General features: G+C 43.5%; 1 protein-coding gene and 1 long non-coding RNA gene across 4 annotated transcripts in view; one reads left to right on the top strand and one right to left on the bottom strand.

Annotated features, from left to right (window-relative positions):
- The window catches only part of EBF2 (EBF transcription factor 2), a 140,174-nt gene that overhangs the window by 39,386 nt on the left and 78,319 nt on the right, over positions 1-22,469 (top strand). The window lies entirely within an intron of this gene.
- LOC137463418 (uncharacterized) lies at positions 7,129-13,536 on the bottom strand. Its single transcript, XR_010993913.1, has 2 exons — positions 12,871-13,536; positions 7,129-9,615 (listed from the first exon to the last, which is right to left on the bottom strand). It is a non-coding gene; the product is annotated as an uncharacterized lncRNA (long non-coding RNA).

Raw genomic sequence — 22,469 nt, 5'->3', positions numbered from 1 at the left:
GGTTTGGGTTGTGGGCTCCTTGAGTCAAAAATGGTCCTGCAGCCAATGTGGCAGGACAGTGGACCTTCCTAAACTTATTGAACTCCAGCCAATCCTCCCTCAATACCCAGTGCTGACAGAAGGGAGAGCGCTGTGTGTGTGGGGAAGTGGGACATGTACCCATGGGGTGATCTATAGTATAGATCAGAGGTGAGAGGATTTTTTTCTTGCCTCACACCACCCAGCTCTACATGTTCTCCTTTTTTCAAGGTTCAGTTTGAAATCATCTCCCTGCAGCCCCCAAATTCCCCTGCATATCTCCTCATTCTGGAGGTGCACACAAAGGCTGGTATTATCAAGAGGCAATGTTGCCCGTGGCAAGATTGCAGTGAAAGGTGAAATTGGAGGAAGATTCACATCGTGCTGGGGAAAGTGAAGAGCTGGAAAAAAAAAAAAAAAAAAACCAAAACTGCCAGACTTCATGTCTGAATCTGAGTGTTATTCTGAGATTTTCTGCAATGCACCTTAATGATGCTCTCCAGGCCTTGGCAGGGACCTGCTGGGACCCCAAAGGAGGGATCAGCCCAGATTCCCCAGTCTGGAAAGGCTGGAGAGAAGCAGAGCTCTCCTGTGCTCTGTTGGTACAAGAAGTTCTAATATTTGCAAGTACACAATAGATTCACCCTTGCCCAACTTAATATTATTTACTGTAATGAGCTTCATCTCTCCCCATTCTGTTGGGTTTTTTTAATCTCCAGGTGCCTTATATTGGTATCTGCACAGGCGTAGAAAAATAGCAGGGTGAAACACCCTGGGGAACTGGGGTAGCGAGGAAGAAGTAAGAGGTTGTTTCATGGAGTGGGAGGAAGGGGTTGGGTGTAAAGAAGGCAAAGCAGGACACAGAGATAATGGAATTCACTCCCTCTGCCAGTGCACAGAACTAGCCTGGCTCATCTCCCTCCTCAGTCTGTGAGAGCAGAATCTGACCCAAACCCCAAAATATTCCTGTTTATTGCTTGGAGCTTTGGATCAGACTGTATTGGTGGAAGTTATCTCCTCAAATTACTAGAGCTAAAAAGGAGAGCATTAAGAAAAAAAGGGACAAATTTTTGTGAGGGTGAAAGCTCCACCTGGGGGGAGCAGAATCGACAGCAGCCCCTCGGTGGATGCTGTGCCCAGCAGATTTCAGAGCTCCTGCCATGAGCAGGCAAAGCTGCTTACCTATGCTGACAGGAACTGTGGGGTGTCCTTTTCCCAAGGTTTTGTCTCAGCCAGGAGCCTTGTTCTTGGGCTGAGCTGTCTGGATACGAATTAAGTGCTACACATGAATGGCTGTAAATGTGCTCTGAGAAATGGGGATGGACAATTTGTATAAATCTGATTTAAAAGGAGAAAGAGTCTATATTGAAGAGACTTTTAATGAGATTTTTCAAGCCCTTCTGCTTAGCTGGATGCTCATCTAAGCTAAACCCTGAACAGCAGAAATTTTCCCTGATGTTCACCCCTGTATCTTCTGTTGAAATCTGGAGCCTGGGTGGAGGGTGTGCTGGGTAGGTGGGTGGAGGAGAAAGTCACCAAACAATTCCATTTAACATAACCATGCCCTGTGTTGTGCAGGATGATGTCATTATCTGATCAACTTGTCTGCACTGCAATCTCACACTTCATCTTTTCCCCTTAATAGATTTCAACTTGGAATGCAAATGCACTTTGTCACTGGTGGGTAAACTGGGTAACAGAGAGCCTGGTTACTGTGGGCCAGCCAGACTTTATACCCATCCATCATTTAAGAGTTCTAGAAGGCTATAGGAACTTCTAATGGAGTGGCAGGAGGTCTTCTCATAGTGACATCAGGACAGGTTCTGGCGACAGCACTGAAGGGCTGAATTTTACCATTGCTGGTGGCAGACTGTGTCTTAACTAGCAGTTGGAAACCTTCTCTGAAGCTCACCTGCTTTTTCACCAAGGTCTTGGACTATAAAAGTTGAATCTTTAGCTCTCCCATCACTATTTAGACCAGATCTGCCATGCTGCCTAGGAGTTTAAAACAGTAATTATAGTCCAAATCTAATGGCTGGCTTGGAAAAATCAGCCTAAAGGCAGCAGTTGGTGTTAGAGAAATTGCTGGCTCTTAAGAACTTTTGAAAATGAAGCCCTCTCCAGCATATTGCTTTTGAAGTGAAGGATTCTGTTCTAGATCATTATATCTAGCGTACATAACATGACTGACCTTGTTCCAGGAGACAGAAGGAGATGCACTTTTATCAGTGTCCAAAGAGAAAATTTAACCTGGAGCGTCTACAATGTGCTTGTGGTGTCCTTCTCTGTGAATCCTTCAGTTTTGGGCAGCTTTGTGAGTGGAATCAGAGTTATAAAATTTGGGTCTTTTCCATCTGGATTAGGTCATCCTGCACACTCCCTGGTGTGGTCCTGCTCAAGAATCTCCTGCTGTATTTTATTGTTAATCTTCTGTTTGAAGAGTTGCTTCCCTGAAGGCAGGTGTCCAGCATTGATGGGAGTTACATCCACTGGCACAGGGATGTGTCAGACCCTTGATGTGCTGTACCCAGGAATAGGAGAAGAAAGAGCTCAATGAAGTAAATGAATAATCACATTAATGATGTTTGCTAAGTCTCTCATCCAGTGCAGCAGCCAGTGTAATTGCTTCAGAGCTTTGTGTGAAAGCCAGCAGGCTGATGGAGAAATATAAACAAAATTATTCCCTTCCCTTTACCCCAAACAAGAATTTAGCCATTAATAAGGGCTCTTTGTTTCCTAAAAGTCTAAAAATAGAAGCATGATGTGTGAGCAGGCAAGGTTTGTGTGTGTAATCAGTACTGGCTGCACTGCCAACTGTATTGAATTTCCTCTATTTAGAGGGATCTTCCAGGGCTTTTGCAGTTGTGCTCATAGAAATAAAGTTTCTCTGCATGAATATCTGAATATTTGTGTTTGAGAACCAGCAGTGATCAGTTTTGAGCTGTTTTTCCAACCACAGGTTTATCAACATATTATTAAACGGAAATGATGCAAAACTCTGTAAATCCCTTTTTAATCTTTAAAAGCAAATTTGGGGGAAACAATAATAATAATAAAGGCTTACATGTTCGAAGGTGAAAGCAAAGTTTAAAATAAGACAGGAATTCTACAGGTTAGGTACCATCAGCAGGGTGTTTGACTTCTCAATTTTCCTCCTGTAATTCTCTTTGGGTGAGCTCAGTGCTTGTAAGTTGTCAGGTACAGAAGGAGGTGGCTGCTGTTTGGAAATAAATAAACTTGTAGGATGAAAGGTCACGCAAAATATTTGGGAGTTCTGCAGCTGGCACTGGGAGCAGCTGCCAGGATTCCCTCCTCAAGGTGCTGCTGTGTTATTTTGGGGCATGTTTAGGGGGGAAAGGGACAGGGAAGGGGGAAGCTGGTGAGTGTTTTGCAGCCAGGAGCAGGTGACCAAATTGATGAGTTGCTTCTGTGTTCTCTGCAAGGAGGGGTCCTGGAGGAAAAAAAAAAAAAACCCAAAAAAAAAAGGTGTGCAAGGAGGGCTCTGCATTTTAACACCTTCCCTGCTAAGCAGGAGGCCGGCTCGGGGTGCTAAATTCCTGTCTGTGAAATAAATCCGCGTACTGTGCAGGCCCGAGCTGTCAGCAGCGCTTTGCAGTGATGGGCTTTGGAGAGGTTTGCTCCGGCTCCCGGAGCAGCCGCAACCACTAGGGAGCTGTCTTTAGCTCGGATTTCAGAGTTAGCTCATTAGACCAATAACAGCAGACGCTCACTGGCTTTTTCCTCAAGAGTTTGTCAAGCCGGGATGTATTTATAGAGTTAGGGCTCGGCGATAATACTGTTACACCTCCCTTTACCTGTTGCAATGGTTTCCTCGCAGAGATCAGCTTTCCCATTATTCCTGTGTGCTTCTCTCTGTGCTCATCTCATGTCTTAAAAGGAGACTGAGATTGCCGAATTCTGTGGCTCTTCTCAGATTTGGGAGTTGGCTTTCTGTTTTGAACAATCAGCTTTCCCGTTATTCCTGTGTGCTTCTCTCTGTGCTCATCTCATGTCTTAAAAGGAGACTGAGATTGCCGAATTCTGTGGCTCTTCTCAGATTTGGGAGTTGGCTTTCTGTTTTGAACAATCAGCTTTCCCATTATTCCTGTGTGCTTCTCTCTGTGCTCATCTCATGTCTTAAAAGGAGACTGAGATTGCCGAATTCTGTGGCTCTTCTCAGATTTGGGAGTTGGCTTTCTGTTTTGAACAATCAGCTTTCCCATTATTCCTGTGTGCTTCTCTCTGTGCTCATCTCATGTCTTAAAAGGAGACTGAGATTGCCAAATTCTGTGGCTCTTCTCAGATTTGGGAGTTGGCTTTTTGTTTTGAACAATAAGGATGGAAATTATGCTGTCACTCCAGCCATTAAGAAAATCTATCCTGTAGGATATGAAGAGATGAGACAGCCCTGCTAATTCCAATGCAGGAAAAGATGTGGAATTACCAGAAAAGCAGAAGCCAAGGACTCCAGTTGTGATTAATATCTGGTTCACTTCCACTTAACAAAGTAATTTAATGTCATTACTTCAATTTTAGCAGACCCGACTGGTTTGAGTAGGAAGTCCTCAGTTAGAGTCTATAAATAAGAGGGAGAAACTGTGAAAGAAAAATAATAAAAAAGTTAATATTTTTCAGTTACAGCTCTGGTATGGGAAAATTGTGACTTGCAGCTTTTGAGCCTGGTCTAGGTTATCACAAACATCAGCCTGGCTTGTTACCAATGACATTTGGGATTGTTAAAGCAGAGCTGTGGTGCCACAGCTCAAAGTGGGAGTAAAGAAAGTCTGGAAATGTGCTGGGTAATCCTACCTGGAACTTGCAGAGTGCTTGGAGCAGGTGGGAATGCTGTGGCAGAGGAGGCAGGATATGATCTGAGGAGGAAGGATGTGAATGCACTGTGACCTCCCAGGGTAAAATGTCAACACCCAGTGCTTGGCTGTGACTGGGAGGGCAGGGATGGATATCAGGGATGTGCCTGCTCTCTCTTCCAAAGGAGAAATTACTCAATCTGTCCCCTTGTTCCCAGACACCTGATGGGTTTAGGACTGGAATAGAGAGAGGAAAGCTGGAAGCTAAGGGGAACTAGAGGTAAATATCTGTTTAGATAGAAGGTGACAGTGTTGGAAATACAGTGGTGCCTTTCATGCCTTTTAAACAAGGAAGGAAAATCCCTGAACTGAGCTAATACAAGTCTTATTTCTGTTCCATCAAAATACTCTCCCAGCTATGGATCTCAGCGTAAAATTTGTCCAGCTGGTATATCTCTGTATGGGAAATAGTCCAAATAGGACTGACAGGCAACTGGTGTCCAAATTTATTTTACCAGAGTAACATAACCATAAATAAATTTCAAAAAAAAATAATGCAGTGTCAAGTTGGTTAGGAGAACATGATAGTGGTGGCTTTTCCTTATCAAACAGAAGATACGGCTTCCCTTGCTGACCCTTTGGCTTCTAATTTGCACTTGTTTTCCTGAGGGAAGGTGGGTTTGTATCTGGTTCCGTAGCTGGAGCTGACACCAGAAATGATTCATTTGTCACAGCACCTCCTAAATTCTGTGCTTTGCTCTGGAAAAGCTGTGAGTTGCTCTGTGCTGCACTGGAGGCACCACTGTCCAGCTGGCATTTGGGTTCATTCCCCGCAGGAGCCAGGGGATGAACAAGTCCAACACAGCCATATCTGGCAAAAAAAAAAAAACACTGGCAAACTGCATATTAATTAAACAGCTGATAAAGTTTCATTTGGTTCATTTTCCCTGCAATAAACCACTAATTATGTCAGAATGGGAATGTTTTCTGAGCACAGCAGCAGGCTGGGGTTGAAATGGCCGTGATGGCTGTGAGTGCAAAGCCACCCACACTCTGCTGCAGTGACGGGAAGAGCACAACAATTCCAGAGCCAAGGGATGAAGTCAGGAGGAAGTGGTGGGTTCTGATGGTCAAATCTTTCGCTGAATCTCTCTAGTTTCAGCATCTCTCTGCTTCAGCTGGCAGGAGAAAACTTCCACTCAGTTGGTTGATAATTAAAATGGGTTGGAAGCTCTTTGGAACTTTGTGTTTGCATAATAACTCAAAAAAGTAAGAGTGACAAAGTTTTCCTCTCTTAGCAAGAAGCTCTTGGAAGTTGTAAGTGTATTTTCAATTATTGCAGAGAAAAAAAATAATATTTTTTCAACCAGTAAATGCCCAATAAAGGTGATGAAGTGTTGCACTACAATACTTCTTGAATCCTGAAAGAAGCATAACTAATAATGGAGATAATTTGTTATGACTGTTTAAGATTATTTTGGTAGACAGTTTGTTTTTTCCTCCAGATCCCCAAACCCTTTTCAAAGATAAAGTTGCAGGATGTGGAATAGAATTGATTAGCAGTATTTCTGAATTATTTAAATTGATACCTTCCATAGTAATAAAAATACTTTTCAGTTAATGTTTCCATTATCAGCTTCCCATTTTGGCGATTGTGCGCTAATTTCAGGACAATTTTCCTAATAAGAACTACTTCCTTTGCAATTTTCAAATTGGGTTAATGGATTTTGCTTTTGAAAGCATAAAATAGCCACCTCCAAGTGTCTAAATTAATCTGTGACTGGGACTTTGTTATGCGTTTGGAATATGAGTATGTGGAATGTGAGACTCTATGATAAGGCTGATGTTTAGGGAAAAGTCCATAATCCTATCTTGAAAGGGTTAGAAAATTTTGGGTAGGAAGTTTGGACAATGTTGTTGTCTGAGCTCAGGCCTGAAGGTAGAAGAACAAACTGATGTCCCTTCAAGGTCTCTCTCAGTGCTATTTTTAAAAGATTGAGGGTGGTGTAGCATAATTTCCTTCAAAAAACAACAACTCTGAGTGTTCCTGCCCTGGTAAGGGCACTCCTGGAAATTAGGCTTTTTGGGATCCATCTGGCAGCCTGTGTTCCTGGCAAGGTATTCCCAGATGTTCCCAGATGTGTGGTAGTTTCATGCATGATTTTCTGTAAGGCAAACCACGTTTTTAGGCTGTGTCTCATCTTCTCTCCTCCCCCATCCTCATGTGGTTGCTTCTCCTCTGAGGTTAAGCTACAGTCAGGGAGAATAAAATAATGAATGCAATGAGGAAAAGAAGCTGGGGTTTCTTTTTAGCATTTTGGTTTTATTTCTTTCAAATGACACTTGAGGAGCTGGAGCCTGTAAAAGCTCTCTCCAAGGAGCAAGGTTTCCTTTGAGAGGAGAACCACGGGGAAATGCAGCAGCAACAACAAAAGTGCACCAGAATCCCTCAGACCTGGGTGTTCTCCAAAGAGCTCTGGCTGTCGTAATTTACACACCTTGCCTAATTCAGAGCACATGTCTCAGCTACAAGAGGCATTCAGTAGACACGCTGCTGTCTTCCTCGCAGTGGGCCTGCTGTGAGTTTGTCAGCAGTGCTGTTAACAATGACAAAGTAGTTCATCAATGTATTTCTTTCTTTCTTTTTTTTAACACCAATATCCCAGGAGCAGCAAAAAAATCTCCTGTGTTGTTCCTGTGCTGTAGCCTGAGGGAGAAACTCAGCAGTAATAGAGCTGCTGCTGCTGCTGCTGGGTGCTGAAAGCCTGTTCTTTAATCAAGGAATTGGCAGTTTGTCCTTTAATATCCCTGTCTGTGGGTCGTTCTTGTATCCAGGTGGGATTCCCTGGACTGCTGGTTGTGTTGGCACTGAGCTCACAAATGCTGCTGGGCCAAGGGCTGTCCAGGGCTGGGAGCATCAAATGCATTCCAGGCAGAACCACCTGTGCTCCTGCATCATTATTTTCCATTTCTGCTGGGTTTGGAAGGGCTTGGAAGGGTCCAGCCTTTGGGCCTGTGCCTGTTCTGTGTCTTCCGTGTGGAGCACAACCAAGTTAGCAAATACTCGTGGATCCAGAAAGGCTTGGAAATGTGATGTGGAGAGATGTCTGAGCTGGCTCTGCAGGAAATCCAGCTGGATGATTCAATTTCCTGGTGATTTTCATGCCACTGCCATACCCTGAATGGCACTTTATAATCCAAAAATCAAAACTTGCAGTTACCCATGGACCTCCAATTTGCCCCAAAATGACCACTTGCAGTTTTCCATGGTCCTTTAATATGCCCCAAAATCATAACTTCTCCATGGACTTTTAAGCTGCCTGTTTGCCTCTGTGGGTCTGATGGGAATGGAACAGAAATTTGTTGGAATTAAAGACTGATAACACAACAACAAAATCAAATGGAACTGGTGAAAATTTCTGGAAGCTTCTGGAAGTCCTTTTAGGAGTGGATAGATGCAATGGGAGAGAGTAGATAAAGAGTAAATAGGAGTGGCTAAGCCAGTCCAGAGCTGGGAGCTGTGGATTTCACCTTGTTTCAGTATGAAAGTGTTGTCTAAGGTTTATCTTCTCCTCAGGCTCCACTGAACCCAGGAGACCCCAGGTACTGACCCTGAGGACTTGGGCACCCACTGGAAAGTTTATGGCCAATAAAAAAATAAACTCCATCATTTTCATGCTGATTTTATGAATTTCTTAATAGTCCTCAGTCTTCAGCTGCCTGGTGGGACTTTTTGAGGGGGGTATCTGTACTGTGGTTTGGAATGGGCAGACTGGGAACTGACCCATTTTAGCTGATAAAGGAACCTTCCCCTCTCCCCCTCCCCACAGCTCAAGGAGGTCTGACTCATGTCTGGCGTCTACAACATGTGGTAAGAGTTAAGAGAAAGAAAAAAAAAAGGAAAAAAAGAAAAAAAAAGTGGGGGAAGGGTAGGATGAGAGGGTTCCACTGAATTTTGTAAGAGTCCTTAGAATTTATGCTAAAATCCTCCAGGGAAAGTGTACACAAAAACACACAAAATATTTCTGCAAGTTTAGAGCCAAGAGATGTAAAATTTGGGTGGAGGTGTTCAGAAAAGACAGAGGGCTTGCAGGTAGAAAAATAAATGAAGAAAGAGGTGCTAAAATGAACGTGAAGTTAGACCCTGCGCTTGGTGGAAATAGTCCTAAAGCTGTTGAATTCCCACTCCACTGTATTCCAGCTGGGGGTCTGTTCTTCTCCCACAGAATGTTTGGGAAGAGCTGGTGGAACTCGCCTTTGGCTGCAGTGTTGGGTGAGTGTTTAAGGAAATAAAATGGATGCTGTTCAAGCCAAAGTTGCAGAATCCATGTTCCCTTAATCCCATCTGTATTTTTTTTTGTCCCCATGGAAGGTGGTTTGGAATAATTTCTGAGTGAAAAGATGTGTTCAAGAAAAGATTTGTGGAGCTCAGCTGCAGAAGTCTCAGGCCTGGGTTTGCTTCATGCCCAGCCTTCCCACTGCCTTGATTCCAAAATGTGGGAATTGCTCTTGAGTCAGATCTTAGTGCAGATCCTACAGGGAGAGGCTGTGTTTCCCTGGAATATCTGAAGGCCACATTTGTTGTGTTACCTCTGTGTGGGCTTTTTGGCTGCCTGTGCACTAATTTGTTGACACAAGAATAGAACCATATTTTCAAGCAGCATCTGCTTGTCTTTCTTCCATGAGTTCTGCATATTTTCTGCTCTGTTTTTCCAAAAGCTGCTGGGCGTACATCCAATAACCTCTCCCCAGCTCTTCCAAAAGTTTATTCCTGCAATTGCCCAAGGGCCTGAATAAGGATGAGAAAAAAAAATAGGTTATCTGCATGTGAATGATTGATTGATGGATTGATTGATTGATTGATTGTAAGAGTGCAATAAAATTGGAAAAGCTAAGCCCTCCCACCCCAGGGAAATGTGTGATCCATGGAGTCCACAGCCATGGAGTTTTAGAAGCAAGGCCTTGGGGTGTAGTTTGAGCAGTGCCACAAAATCATTTTGAAATCTGCTCACTTAGGGTTTTGATTTGTGTTTATTTAAAGTACATTAGCTCAGATGGTGCCTCTTCTCCACTGCAGAGCTGGTGGAGTGAATCGCAGAATCCCAGAATGTTTTTGGTTGAGAGGGCCCTTAAACCCCATCCAGTGCCACCCCCTGCCATGGGCAGGGACACCTTCCACTATCCCACGTTGCTCCAAGTCCCATCCAGCCTGGCCTTGGGCACTTCCAGGGATTCAGAGACAGCCAGAGCCAACTAACGTGCCTGAATTTCACTCACATTATGGGCAAAGATGTAGCTCAAACTGCAGCTGAGCTGGGTTTAAGCAAAGCTTAGTTCCTTTTACAGGCAGGTAAATGCTGTTTGTTTCCCCTCTGCTACTCTGCTCTGAGAGGAGTAGTCCCCAAAAATCAGAATGATGAACTGCTGAGGGCAGAAACTTCTTCCAACCCTCCCAGGTGGGTGTGTGGGGACATCTCTCCCCTGGTGTTCCTGGTGCAAGTCTAGTGATAAAAACCAACTGAACAGCACATAAAGTGCATAGAGGATGAACTTGTGGACCACCCTCGTGCTCCACAAGTTGTGAATGTGGATCATCAGCTCGTCTGGAAATGAGATGAACTTGTCATGCAGTGCCAGATACAGCTCTTAATTGCCCTGTCGTAATGTGCTATTCCTTTGCTAATAGTTTGAGTTATTTCTTTGTTAACCTTTACACAGCCAATAACAAATTAAACATCATTATCTGAGTTTAAAATAGGCTGTAAATCTTGATGCTCTGCTTGGTTCTCAGGTGCTTACAACGAGGGAGCAATAAAAGGACATTTAATGACACTCCCAAACACAATGCGGGAAGTGTTATAAGCAAAAGGGAGGAAAACAGGGCAGTTCTGAATTGTCCAGGGGAAGATTGGTTTGCATAAATAATTGATGAAAACATGGTGCTGATCAAAGTGGGGAGTTTTTAGAGTTGCGGGCAGGTAACGTGGTTCCAATGCTCTGAATGGTTTTGATTAAGCAAAATGGAAGGTCTATAGGAACATTTGCCACAAAATCGCCCAAATAACTGCCTGCCTCATCCCTGGAAGTGTCCAAGGCCAGGGTGGATGGTGCTTGCAGCAACCTGGGCTAGTGGAAAGTGTCCCTGCCCATGGCAAGGTGTGGAATTAGGTGAGTTTTAAGGTCCCTTCCAACCCAAACCATTCTGGTATTCTGGGAAATGCTGGATGTGGGCTAAATATTCCTATGCTTTCAGACTGGGAGGTGGTAGGAGAAGGGTGGGGATGAGTTTGGAAGGTGATTTCTCTCTTGTGTAGAGAGAATGTTTCCTGCTCAGATGTGCAGGAAAAGCCCTCCCAGACCATCGTGTCCAAGCTGTGTCCAATCCCCACCTCATCCCCCACCCAGAGCACTGAGTGCCACGTCCAGGCTTCCCCAGTCACCTCCAGGGATGGGGACTCCACAAGATTCCCCTTCTCCTCTCCCCTGCAAAAAAAAAGTACCTGTAAAACACCCCAGAAATTACTTGAAAACTGTCAATCGATGTGTGGAAATTCAGTGCCAGAGAACCTTGGTGGGACACAGCATTTTTCTGGCTGTGGCGTCTCCTGTACCCAATAATTCAGAATAAACAAGGACCAACCACCATCTGGCTTCTCTCAGTATTTCATTCACTCAGTAAATCTGGGAACAAGAGGGTTAACAGAGGGTTGGCTGCATTCTGGGGCTGCAGAGCAAGTGTCTGTGTGATTGTGCACCGGCTAGATATTTTTTACTTGTTTGGAGCACATCCCTTACAGTTTTTGGCCAGTCAGCAAAGCCTTTTGGTCTTGTCTTCATTGTGCCTCAGGGGTGGGGACCTGGAACATGGCCTTCTCTGTGCTGGGAGGCTCCCAGTTCCCATCATCTCCAACCCTGCTTATCCACAGGAACCTGCTTTCCCCTGGGATGATGGATAAGTGGGATTTATCCTTTTATATGTGATCGCCTGGAAGAGAGTTTTCAATGGGATTTAATGAGAGAATCTGTCCAAGTTGAGGATGGGAGGCTGGGTGAGGAAAAGCTCTTTCTAGCTGAGTCTATTTCTTGGTGTTTTAAGTGTTTTAAAAATGATTACAATTACTGATTATAATTTATCCCTCTTGGGGCATTAAGTCTGTCCTCCTGCCACCTGACAGAACCCAACAGAAAGGTGAGTATCCTTCCTGCAGCACAGAATTACTTTGGTTTCAAGCTCAGAAACTTTCTCACCTAAGGGACAAACCCATTCACGGGAGAAGAGCTGGGCTGGGGAAGATGTGACAGAAAAACAAGCACAGATTTTCAATATTTTAAGAAAATATCTTCACATATATTTATGTCCCATCCCCAGAAGTGTCCAAGGCCAGGTTGGACAGGGCTTGAGCAACCTGGGATAGTAAAAGATGATTTTAAGGTCCCTTCCGACCACCTAAACCATTCAATGATTATATCATTTATATATTATTACAACAAAATGTTGTTACTTTGATTACTTTGCAACAAAATACTGTTACTTTGCGTGTTGCTTTGATTGCTTGCTGGCACAGACTGCTGTGATTGGGATCAGGGTTTTGAGGATCTGAGCTGTGGGGTTGGTCCCTTGGCCAGGCTGGGACTCTGTGGCTGGGAATGGAACCTGGCATTTCTGAGTTGTAATATTTTCCTTCAACCACCTCACTGTGGCATCTTCTCCCTTGTGCTTCACCCTCGTGGCAGCAGCTGTAAATCAGAATTAATGCTGTCTAAGCCTGTTTTGCCTGCTGTAGAACTGTGTTGCTGCTGAGCGGCAGCCAAATTATAAGTGCTGTCTGTACAGAGCCCCAGAAGCTGAATCTTGAATCTTTTCTTCAGCACATTCCAGGATCAGACATCAGGAACAATCTTGCCTGGGACATTTCCAGGCTGTGCATGTACCACATTTGTACTGCAAAGGGAAATCCCACCAGATCCCACCCCAGTTCCTGATGGGTCGAGTTGGCTGACTGGGTGGACGACAGATTTCAAGCAGACTGCATCTTTTCTTTACTTTTCCAGAAGACCACAGTGTGTTAAACCCTATTTTATTTCTATTTTATGATGAAAATATATCGTGGCATTACAATACCGTGATAGTTTGTTTTGAAAAGGGAGTTGTTGGCCCCAAAGTCCTTGGGGCAGATCCTGTTTTGGGCACTGGCTCATCCCATTGCACCTGTGATTCCTGATGAGGTGCTTCACTAACATTTGTCCTCTGTGCTGTGACCTATACAGGGCTATAATTCCTGCTGGCACAACTTGGATGTATTCCTTCTGTCATAATTTCCTTAAAACCTGTGATGGAAGGTGTTGTGTGCTGGGCCTGGGTTGGGAAGAGAATTAGAAACTGTTTTTCTTTCTGTTTTCTGCTCTTGGTGGCTTTGGCTTCCACCAGCCTAAGCCAAAGGTGGCAAAAATGTGGGGAGAGGCCAGACCTGGAGTTGCTCCTTGCTGAGGTCTGGACAGCTCCTCTGACCTCCTGCAGCTCTGCAGCAAACATTTGCTGGGTTGTGCCTACAGACAGGACTTTTATTGATTTAATTTTGAAAATTTATTTCTTTGTAAAGGTGCTTATTCAGCTTTTTAAATGTTTAACACCTGTTGCCTCTTATTGCAGCTTCAACTGGAAATGCTTTTAGAATATATATAAAAAAATCTGTTAGTTTTTGAGCTTTGTGCTGTCTAATAATGTGGAGTTTGCTTTTTTACCTGGAGCAAAACCTACACAGGTTGTGGTTTGGAGATGAGTGACGAGACCTGAACATCTGAGCCCTGATGTCCCTTTGAGGGGCCAGGAGCAGCTTTTGGAGAGTCTCCTCGGTGCTGCCCTGTCTATTTTTGCACTTGGAGAGACTTCGGAAAGTTTATGGTGCTCGGGGAAGGGGCAGCAGGACCTGGAGGAGAAGGACCCGGGGCGTCATTAGAGGTGTCAGAGGTCGGCGATCCCAGAATTGACACACTTGACCCATTTCCCTGCCCTGCCCGAGCCGGGCTGGGAGGGAATTCCCGAGGGGACAGCACAGGGGGTTTGGAGCTGCATCCGCAGCCCTGCCCTCCCCTGGGGTGGGTAATTCGGTATTTATAGCCCTTCTCTCCAACAAGGTCTATGGCACCTCGGGGACCCATTGGGGAAAGAATGCTGATTCCCTTTATGAATTTTTGATGGGGGAGGAGGAGCAAGGGAGGCCACAGGGGGAACTTGTGAAATGTTAATATTTTTTTTCTTTTTTGTGGTGCTGTGAACATCCCCTCTGATTATGTTTGCTAGGATAAACTTCCCTGAATGTCCCTTCTCTTCAATTCCCCCCTTCCTGCCTGCAAAGCAAGAAACGATAGCCAGAAACTCTCATTTCCATTCCTCAACTTCAGTAATGACAGAATTTTCAGCTGCTATCCTCCTCCAAAAAATCAAGACGCTCGGTAAACAGGATATTTTCCTTGAATATGCTCTAAATGAGCCTCCTTTGTGCAGCTTTATTTTGGTGGTCCATGGGGGTGGCCCTCCTGGGACTGGGAGTGTCTGAATGTGCTTCATTGCTGAGGAGGAAATGAAGGGTTTGCTTTTATTAGAGTGTATGAATGCACATTACTCAGCTGTAATTTTTCTTCTTCCCATCATCAACACAAACAAATGTTCACCCCTGCCTTCTTTTTGCAGGTGAAATGTTCCCCCAGTGTGACCTTAATCACAGAGGGGGTCTTGAGGATTTTTTTGTGAGAGGTTTTTTTGGCTCATTTCCTTTTTTTTTATTTGTAATTTAATCAAAGCTCTGCAGAAGTAAATCTGATTTTGTGCCTTCCTCTGCTGATTTTGGTTTTGTATTTAATTATAACTTTCTTTGCCTTAGAGTGATGCAAGGTCTCTGTTGTAACAAAGAGGAACCAGTTATGCTTAATTTTTGTAAGGGACCATCAGACAAGGGTTAACAGGGCAAATGGATCCAAAGTTCCATTGATAAGAAAAGACAGAGTGAGATGTGGTGAAAGAAGGGAAATGATGACACAAATGTTCAGATAGTGATTTTGGGGGGAAGAATATAGTTGATTTTTAGATGAAAAATATGTGCATCAGGAAGGAGGTTCAACATGATTGTCCAGAGGTGCCATATCCTTGTCGAGGCAGGGAGTGGATGAAATAAATGCTGTATTCCTGATTCTGTCAGCAGCTGCCTGTCTGAGTGGCCAGGACACGTTTCCCTCCCCATGGGGGTTTCAGAGGGTGTGGGGTGCAGTGCCCTGGCTTTGTCTGGGACCTCCTGCTGCAGCACAATCAGCACCTTCAGAGCCACGGGGTCTATGCGCAGCTGAAATCAGGGGGATTTTGGACTACAACCTTCAGGCCAGGTGTTGATGCACTCCTTTCACTCCTGTGAAAACAAGGATCTGTGATAGATGGCACTGCAAGATGCAGGGCCAGGACGGAGTTTTAGGAACAGGCACAGCAGCATCTCCTCTGCTCCCTGCAAGGCTGCAGGGACACTGGACACGCTCTGCCTCTGTCCTCTCTCCTGCAATCCCTACACCTGGGTTGGCTCCACATTCGGTCTGAGGGTAGTTTGGGCTCTGTAAGTTCTACTTCCCCCTCTCCCTTCCTGTTCTGAGAGCAGGGTGTCAGGCAGGGCAGTTTGTGTGATGCGTTTTTGGGTGCAGCAGGTTGGCAGGTAGAGCCGGTTTCTAACAGCACAGCTCACCTGGGAAATTCCTGGCTGTGTGGTCTCACTGGGACCTGAGCACTTTGGATCACACAAAAATCTTCATGGTAGAATACAAGTGTTACATCAAATAAAAAGGAAAAAGAAACCCTCTCCTCCCCATTTGGAGCTGGCTGCTCATTCTGGTTTAATTTGTGTTCTGCTTTCACTCACATTCTACCTCTTCCTACCTTGAATTAGGGTTTTGTGTGTGCTTGAGAGTCCCGTTTCTGTCCCCAGAACCTTTATCCATTTTTTTCTTCATTTAATGAGAATCAGAGCTGCCATCCACTAGCTGTGAAGCTCTGAGATGATGCAAAATGATGTTACAGAGCTCTCTGTTGAAAGCTTTGCATGGTGTAGTACGTTGAGCCTCCTTCCCAGTGCAAGGTGATGCAAACACTGCTCTGATCAGTCAGGAAACTCCAAATGCAAGTAGATGTTGAGATTCTTAGATTATTACTGAGATTTTGATATGACTATGGGCTTTTTAATTTGGGTGGGGCAGGTAATAAATGCAACATCGGCCATGTTTTTCTTTTCCTATTGATTGATTCCCAAAACAACGCAAAAGCAGAGGCAATTCCCAATGTAGCCTCGATGCTGGAGACACCGAAAACACGTGTTTAGCTTTGTTCTGGTGAGCAGTCCTGGGGAATCAGCCAGGGCCTGGACTTTGGAGGTCTTGATCTGTTAGATCAGGAAAGTGGGAATCAGAGCTGTTGGTGTGCTGCCCTGCTCTGAGGGGTGGAGATTGTCTGGGAGTGCGATGAAGAAAAGGGCACCAGGGAATACAGAAGGTCTGTTCTGGTTTTGACTTCAGAGGAGTAAAAAAAAAAAAAATAAAAAAAATAAAAAAGAGAAAGAAAGAGGTCTGGATCTTTGCCTTGGATTTCCCATCTGTCCCCATCTGAAAGATTAAGATACTTTCTCTGCCTCCCATCAGGGTGTAAAACTTAATGGGTTAGATTGGCTGCTTTTTGATGGCACCTGTTAGGTACTGTATTTTCAAGCCTGGTGGATGCTGTGTTCCCTTCTGTGAAATCTTTATCCTCATTGCTTTTTGCAAAGTCAGGACAACTTTATTTTTGAGTTCATTTTCTCTTCTCAGATTGGTCCTCCATAATTTGATTTTGTTTCAATGTTTTCCTTCTCTAAATCAATCCTCAGATATTTTTCCTTTGTCGTGTTTCTCATGCTCCCTGTGTCCCTTCATGGTCAATGCTTTACAGCAGCTTTGCAAGGTAAATTTGACTTTTATTCTGATAATGATGTCAGATTATTTTCCAAGAAGCTTTAGTTCTCCATTATCTTCAAGAATCACAGGCTCAAGGTGAATCTTAATTTCATAATTCCTTTTTGCTGCACCAGACCCATTTCTTACCTCTTCCCTATTGTTGTCCATTCCTGACCTCTTCATGAGGGTTTTTTTACCCTGTTCCCAAGTTGTTAAAAACCTTTGGGAACTTAGAAAAGATCTCCCAGACTCTTCTATAAAATCACCTTTAGCACTAACTTTTGTGATGATCCACTTTGCCATCTTGGTTGACTTTGCCTTCCTTCTTTCTTCTGGATTGTGTTGCAGTCTGTGTAGGAAACCCAATGGGCAGGCAATGTTTGTGCAGGACATTGCCCAACTCACTGAAACTTCTGCCAGTTCTTTGCAAATATTTGTTTCCTTACGTGGAAGTCTTGTTGGGAACAGTTCTATGGATGTGGGAAGCTTTCAGCATCAGGAGGGCCAGGGACAACAACTCTCCTACTTTGCTATAGCAGCAGCATATAAAGAGCCTTCACACAAATGTGTTAAAAGGAGGCTGTTAGGACCTCTTAAATAAAGCCTCCAATATAATTAGAGTGAAGGAGGCTGTTAAAAACATTCATTCCCATCATGATGAAAGTGGGCTAATGCAAACATTGGTGCAACCCCCTCTGTCACACAAGCAGAGTGTCCTGAGAACCCCTGTAGGAACCTCCCCATCCCCACAAGCGTCCAGCAGACAGCCAGCATTTCACAGGAGCCTTGCTCGCCATAATAAAAGCTAATTAGCCAGGCAAATACCACAGGCATCTGTCAGTAGAATCCCTGCTCTATTTTGAGTAACTTGGAGCATCTTGGTTCCCAACAGTCATCTTGACATGTGGCTGCACCATAAATTGCTTGGGGAAAAAGTCAGGCATTTAGCAGTCGTAAAAGAAAAGGTTTCCTGCTGCTGCTGGGAAGGGTTTGCTGCTCCCCATGCTCCATTTCCATGCTCCTGCAGCAGCTCTGCTTCTTGTTGAGCTGCAGGTAAATCTGTCTCAGCTTTGCTGGCTCGTCTGTGTGTCTGTCTGTCTGCCTGTCAGTGTTCCTTTCAAGGAGTGCAGCTCTTTACTCTGGTTTCCATGGCATGACAGGACTTCAGTGACGCTTGTGATGTCAACAGTCTGTGGCAATGGACTTTGCTGCTGGATGGGGTTTGTGTTGTTTCATCTGCTCCTCTAAAGTGACAAGGGTCATTTTTCTGAAGTGACCAGGAAAAGGGCAGGTCAGTGGGGATGAGAGGAGAGAGGCAGATTCACTCCTGGTTCCTCTCTCCTGATTGTTTCTGGGGGCTTCCTCCTTAACCCATCACTCATGGAGTCAGTGCCACAAGTGTTGGGACCTTGGCAACTCCTAAATGGATTTGGCATTCAGTTTCCATCGCAAGAACTAAAATTCCCCTTTCCTACCCCAGCACATAGGAAATCCTTCATAATCTTAGCAAAACTGGTAGCAAAGCACTCATCCAATTAGGGAGCAAGAAAATTCTTCAAGTTTGATCCTGCGGGTACAGCTCCTGTTTGGTGTGGTGGCAGTGAGGCATCGAGCAAAACCGGACACCTGCCCTGCTTCCCCAGCCCCTCACAAGGGGTTTGTGTCCCTTCTACACCCTCCTCCTGTTCTACAGGAATTATAAATTATTATATCTGCATAAGTTAATGGGCTCCTTATTGCTAAAATTGCTGGTGGGTGACAGGGAAGCACTGCCTGTGTTGTTACACCAGTCCCTGTGTGTTGTATTAATTGATTGCAAAGAAACATTGTATTCCAGTGGTTATCAGAGGACTTGTTCTACTGGGACCCTTAATTTTATCTGGTGTGGAAGAGGAAAAAAGGGATGAAGTTAAGACTTAATGCTTAAAAGTGGCCTGCTTTCAATTGTGAATTTTGCCACAAGCTTCCTTGGTGACTTGGGGTTACTCATTTCCACAAAAACTTGGTTTTCCTGTCCAGGAAATAGTTTTTTGTACCATTTTCTTACAACTCCTCCTTGTCTGAGATTCTGGGGTCCAGTACTCACAGTGTTTCATGTACGAGGAAGATCCTAAATGGGTTGAAAGTCGATGATTTTGTGCAAATATTTCCCACAGTTTGCTTTGAAAATTACTCAGTGGCTGGAACACTGCTCCTGTTTTGTTGGGCAATTATTTTGGAGGAGTTGTTGCTGTTTAGGATCTCATCTCTTTCCATTGTAACTTGTGAGTAAACAGAGAGTATTGACTGTTGCTGGTAGTTATCCGTGAGTTACTGCTCTGGGTTGTTTTGTTCAGCTCCAGCTTTGGAAATGCCTTTTTTCTCTATTCCCTAATTGGATATCAGTCAGAAAACAACCCAGCCTTGGGAACATGAGATTTTAATGTGCAGTGAAAAAGTACCTTGAGACTGAAGCCTGTCACTAGAACTCATCTGGAATTGCTTACCATGGAGTAAATTTACTAGAAGCTGTGCTTAATACTGGAGTTTAAAAGGTGGCACCTAAAGAAATCCTCTTAATGTCTCAACAAGCTGATGTTGACAAGTTCTTTGCATTAAGGACTTATGGCAAAGTCCAAATCCTTCCTTGGTGTGTTAGACAAATAATTATAGGGAATTTTTATTTGGATTCCTTGCTCTGAGGTATCCATTCATAAAATATTTACAGTAACTGCAGAGAAAGGAACAATCAGTTTGAGGGTTTTTTTTCTTCCTTTCTTTTTCTTCTCTCTTCTCAGAACTGTAGGAATGAAACCTAGGCTTTAAATTTTTAGCAGAGACATTTCCTAGGAGAAATTCATTTTTTTCCCCTGTAAACTTGAATAAATGCAAGAAAATATGGAGAATCATACCCAAGTAATCACTGTGCTCAGAGGGTATTTTTTGCAGCTCATTCCCACTTTGTGTCATTTTCCAAAGTCTCATGCCCAGAATGTTATGAGAGGTCCTAAAGATGTCAAGTGACCACTCAGCACCTACCGGGGGCCACAAAACTTTATGGAAGTCAGCAAGTTCAGCACTTGGCTGGGCTTTAAGAGCAGCCTGTGATGGGAGATTGCCAAATTGGCCAAATTATCCTGATTTCGAGTCCGAAGTGGAGAAATAACATGGAAAAAGTGCCTGCGGTTTGGAGGAGCTCTGTTCAATAATGATTTAACCATTTTAACCACATCCTATTTTAAAAAAATTAATTTTTGTATGAAGCGCATGATGCGTATTTCATCTCCTGAACATCTCCATCAGAATCATAAATTACTCATAATTTGTATTATTTATAAATGTGTGCATGGTTGTCTATTTTTAAATTGCATATTGGTTTAAACATTATTTAAGAATCTTGTAAGGATTTAAGCCAGTAGCATCAATTAATTTTCTGGCTTTAAATTTTTACTTTTCATGGGTAGCTACATAAACTCTGACAAACATTCCTGAGAAACCATTACTATTTAAATACAACTCCATGGCTTGTTGGTGTTTTTCAAATACACATTAAATTTGTATGGTGCCTAATTCTCTGTTTTGAAAAATAACTTTGATGTAAAGTAGTTGAATGCTTGGGGTGCTTTTTAATAATTTTGGACATTATTTTGCGATAAAAGTAGCAACACATTTTGAAAACTACTATTTAGATAAATATAAAAACATGCATTGGGTGCCTCTTCTCAGTTATTCTGCATTGGAAGTTTAAACTGCAGATAGAGATGGAATATTTAAATCACATTATTTAATTAGGGAACATATTGAATGAACACACAACTACATGTGTTAGAGAATGGAAACACTGAATCTGATCTGGATTCTTAATTGAGGTATGCAAACAATTCCTTGGGAAAAAAAAAGGAGGAAAATTAGCTCTTCTACCTATTTGTTTAAATTTTTAAATTTTCCCCAGCAAATTATTTTGCTAATTAATTTATCAAGCAAATGGTGTTAGTTTATAGCCAGGAATGAGGGAGTCAATGTGAAAAATTACAATAATAATAACAACAATAATGATGATGATGATGTTGATGTTGGACTTGGTGGTTTAGATTTTTCACAGAACCAGAGGTTAATTTAGCTACTACTGGATTTCCCAAACATGAGTGTCTTTGTTCCAGGTGTTCTCAGAATGGCTCAGAGAAAAGGCCCTTCCTGTCCCAGGGCACTTCCAAGAGTTTCTAATTTTACATGATACAAACCCATAAAAAAACGTAGAAATTCTCCCCCTGCTCAGCTCCCAGAAATGCCACTTTGGCCTGGAGTTACTTTGAGCTGGGTGTAAACTTTCATTTGTATTTTTTGAGGGGGTAGATGTTGGGTTATGACTTAAAAGAATGAAAGCACTGAGGGAAGGGGTCATCCCCAATTAATCTTGTGCCTCTGGGTTTCCCACTGCTCGTGGCTGTGGCCATTCCTCTCCCCCAGTGGCAGCCCCATAACGAGGGGGGAGGCACAGCCAGGAGCTTGATTGTTCTGGATGAACTCTCAGCCATCCACCGGGAATTCTGGTACCTTGACCTCCCTGACCCTCAAAGTGCTGAGTGTGGAAAATGGGAAGTCTCCACGGACCTCAATATGCACAAGATGTCAGAAAAAATGCAGTTCTTGGAAAACTGTACCTTTTTTTTTTTTTTTTAACATTGCATCATTGTGCTAATATTACAAGTTTTCCTCCTTTTTGTTTGGTTTTGTCCCTAAATGCGTGGTTTTGGGGGTTTTTGTTGTTGTTTTGTATCCTTTCAGTAATGTTCATGTTTTTATTGCATTTTTGGGTGTTTGCAGCTGTCCCAAGAGATGAAAAAATTAAAAAAAAAAAAAGTGAGAGAGGATTTTTAAACACATTTACATCGCGAAATTGTGTTGTGCTCCTTCTTCTGCCTCCACCACAGGGCTGGGATCTCTTTTAATAATCTCTTCCCCACATTCAGCCAAAAGTCTCTGCTGAACTTGAGTAAACTTCCTACAGCTCCTTTTGGGCTCATTAAGGGCTGAGCTATATTTCAATTTTGATATTTGGGTGTTTCCTTGGCAACAGGTTTTTTTGTTTGTTTGTTTTTGTTTTCATCTGGATGCAGGGCAGGTTGTGGCTCCCTTCACTTGCTGCTCTGAACTCCCAGGGATTCTTTGGGATGGGGGAGCCCGGGACAATAACAGGGCTGATTGCAAAGGGGCTGCTTGGCACTGATGTTGCAATTTCTGGGTTCATAAGAGCTTCCAGATCTTTTCTGCCAATATCCAGAGATGTGTATGGTGAGCAGACAACTTGCAGAAAGTTTAGTCAACAGTTCAAGATTTCAGTTCCTGAGCCAAGGTTTAATATTTTTCCTCTCCCCCTCCTCTTTAGAGGACAGAAGGGTGTATTTGATGTACGTTTTCTATGGTGCACTTCTTCAGGGCTTGGGTTTGTGTTTTTCTTGGGTTTTTTTTTTTTATCTAATTATATATTTTTTTAATGAACACACCTGCCCTGCTTCTTAGTTCACTGCAAGTGTATTCTCCCCTTTTTCCCAACGTGATCCATAATGCTGGGCATGGATTTAAGAGTTGAGAATAAAAGTACAAATTAACTTTTCACTGTCTGTGCTTTGGTTTCTGTATCTTGAAGGAAAACCCCCAGATGTTTAGGAGGAACTGAGACTGGATTTTGAAGGAGTTTAAATG

The sequence above is a fragment of the Anomalospiza imberbis genome, chromosome 28 (assembly GCF_031753505.1).
Source record: "Anomalospiza imberbis isolate Cuckoo-Finch-1a 21T00152 chromosome 28, ASM3175350v1, whole genome shotgun sequence".
NCBI lineage: Eukaryota > Metazoa > Chordata > Aves > Passeriformes > Viduidae > Anomalospiza > Anomalospiza imberbis.
Note: the sequence above shows the minus strand (reverse complement) of the source record. Positions and strands in the feature narration are given on the sequence as shown.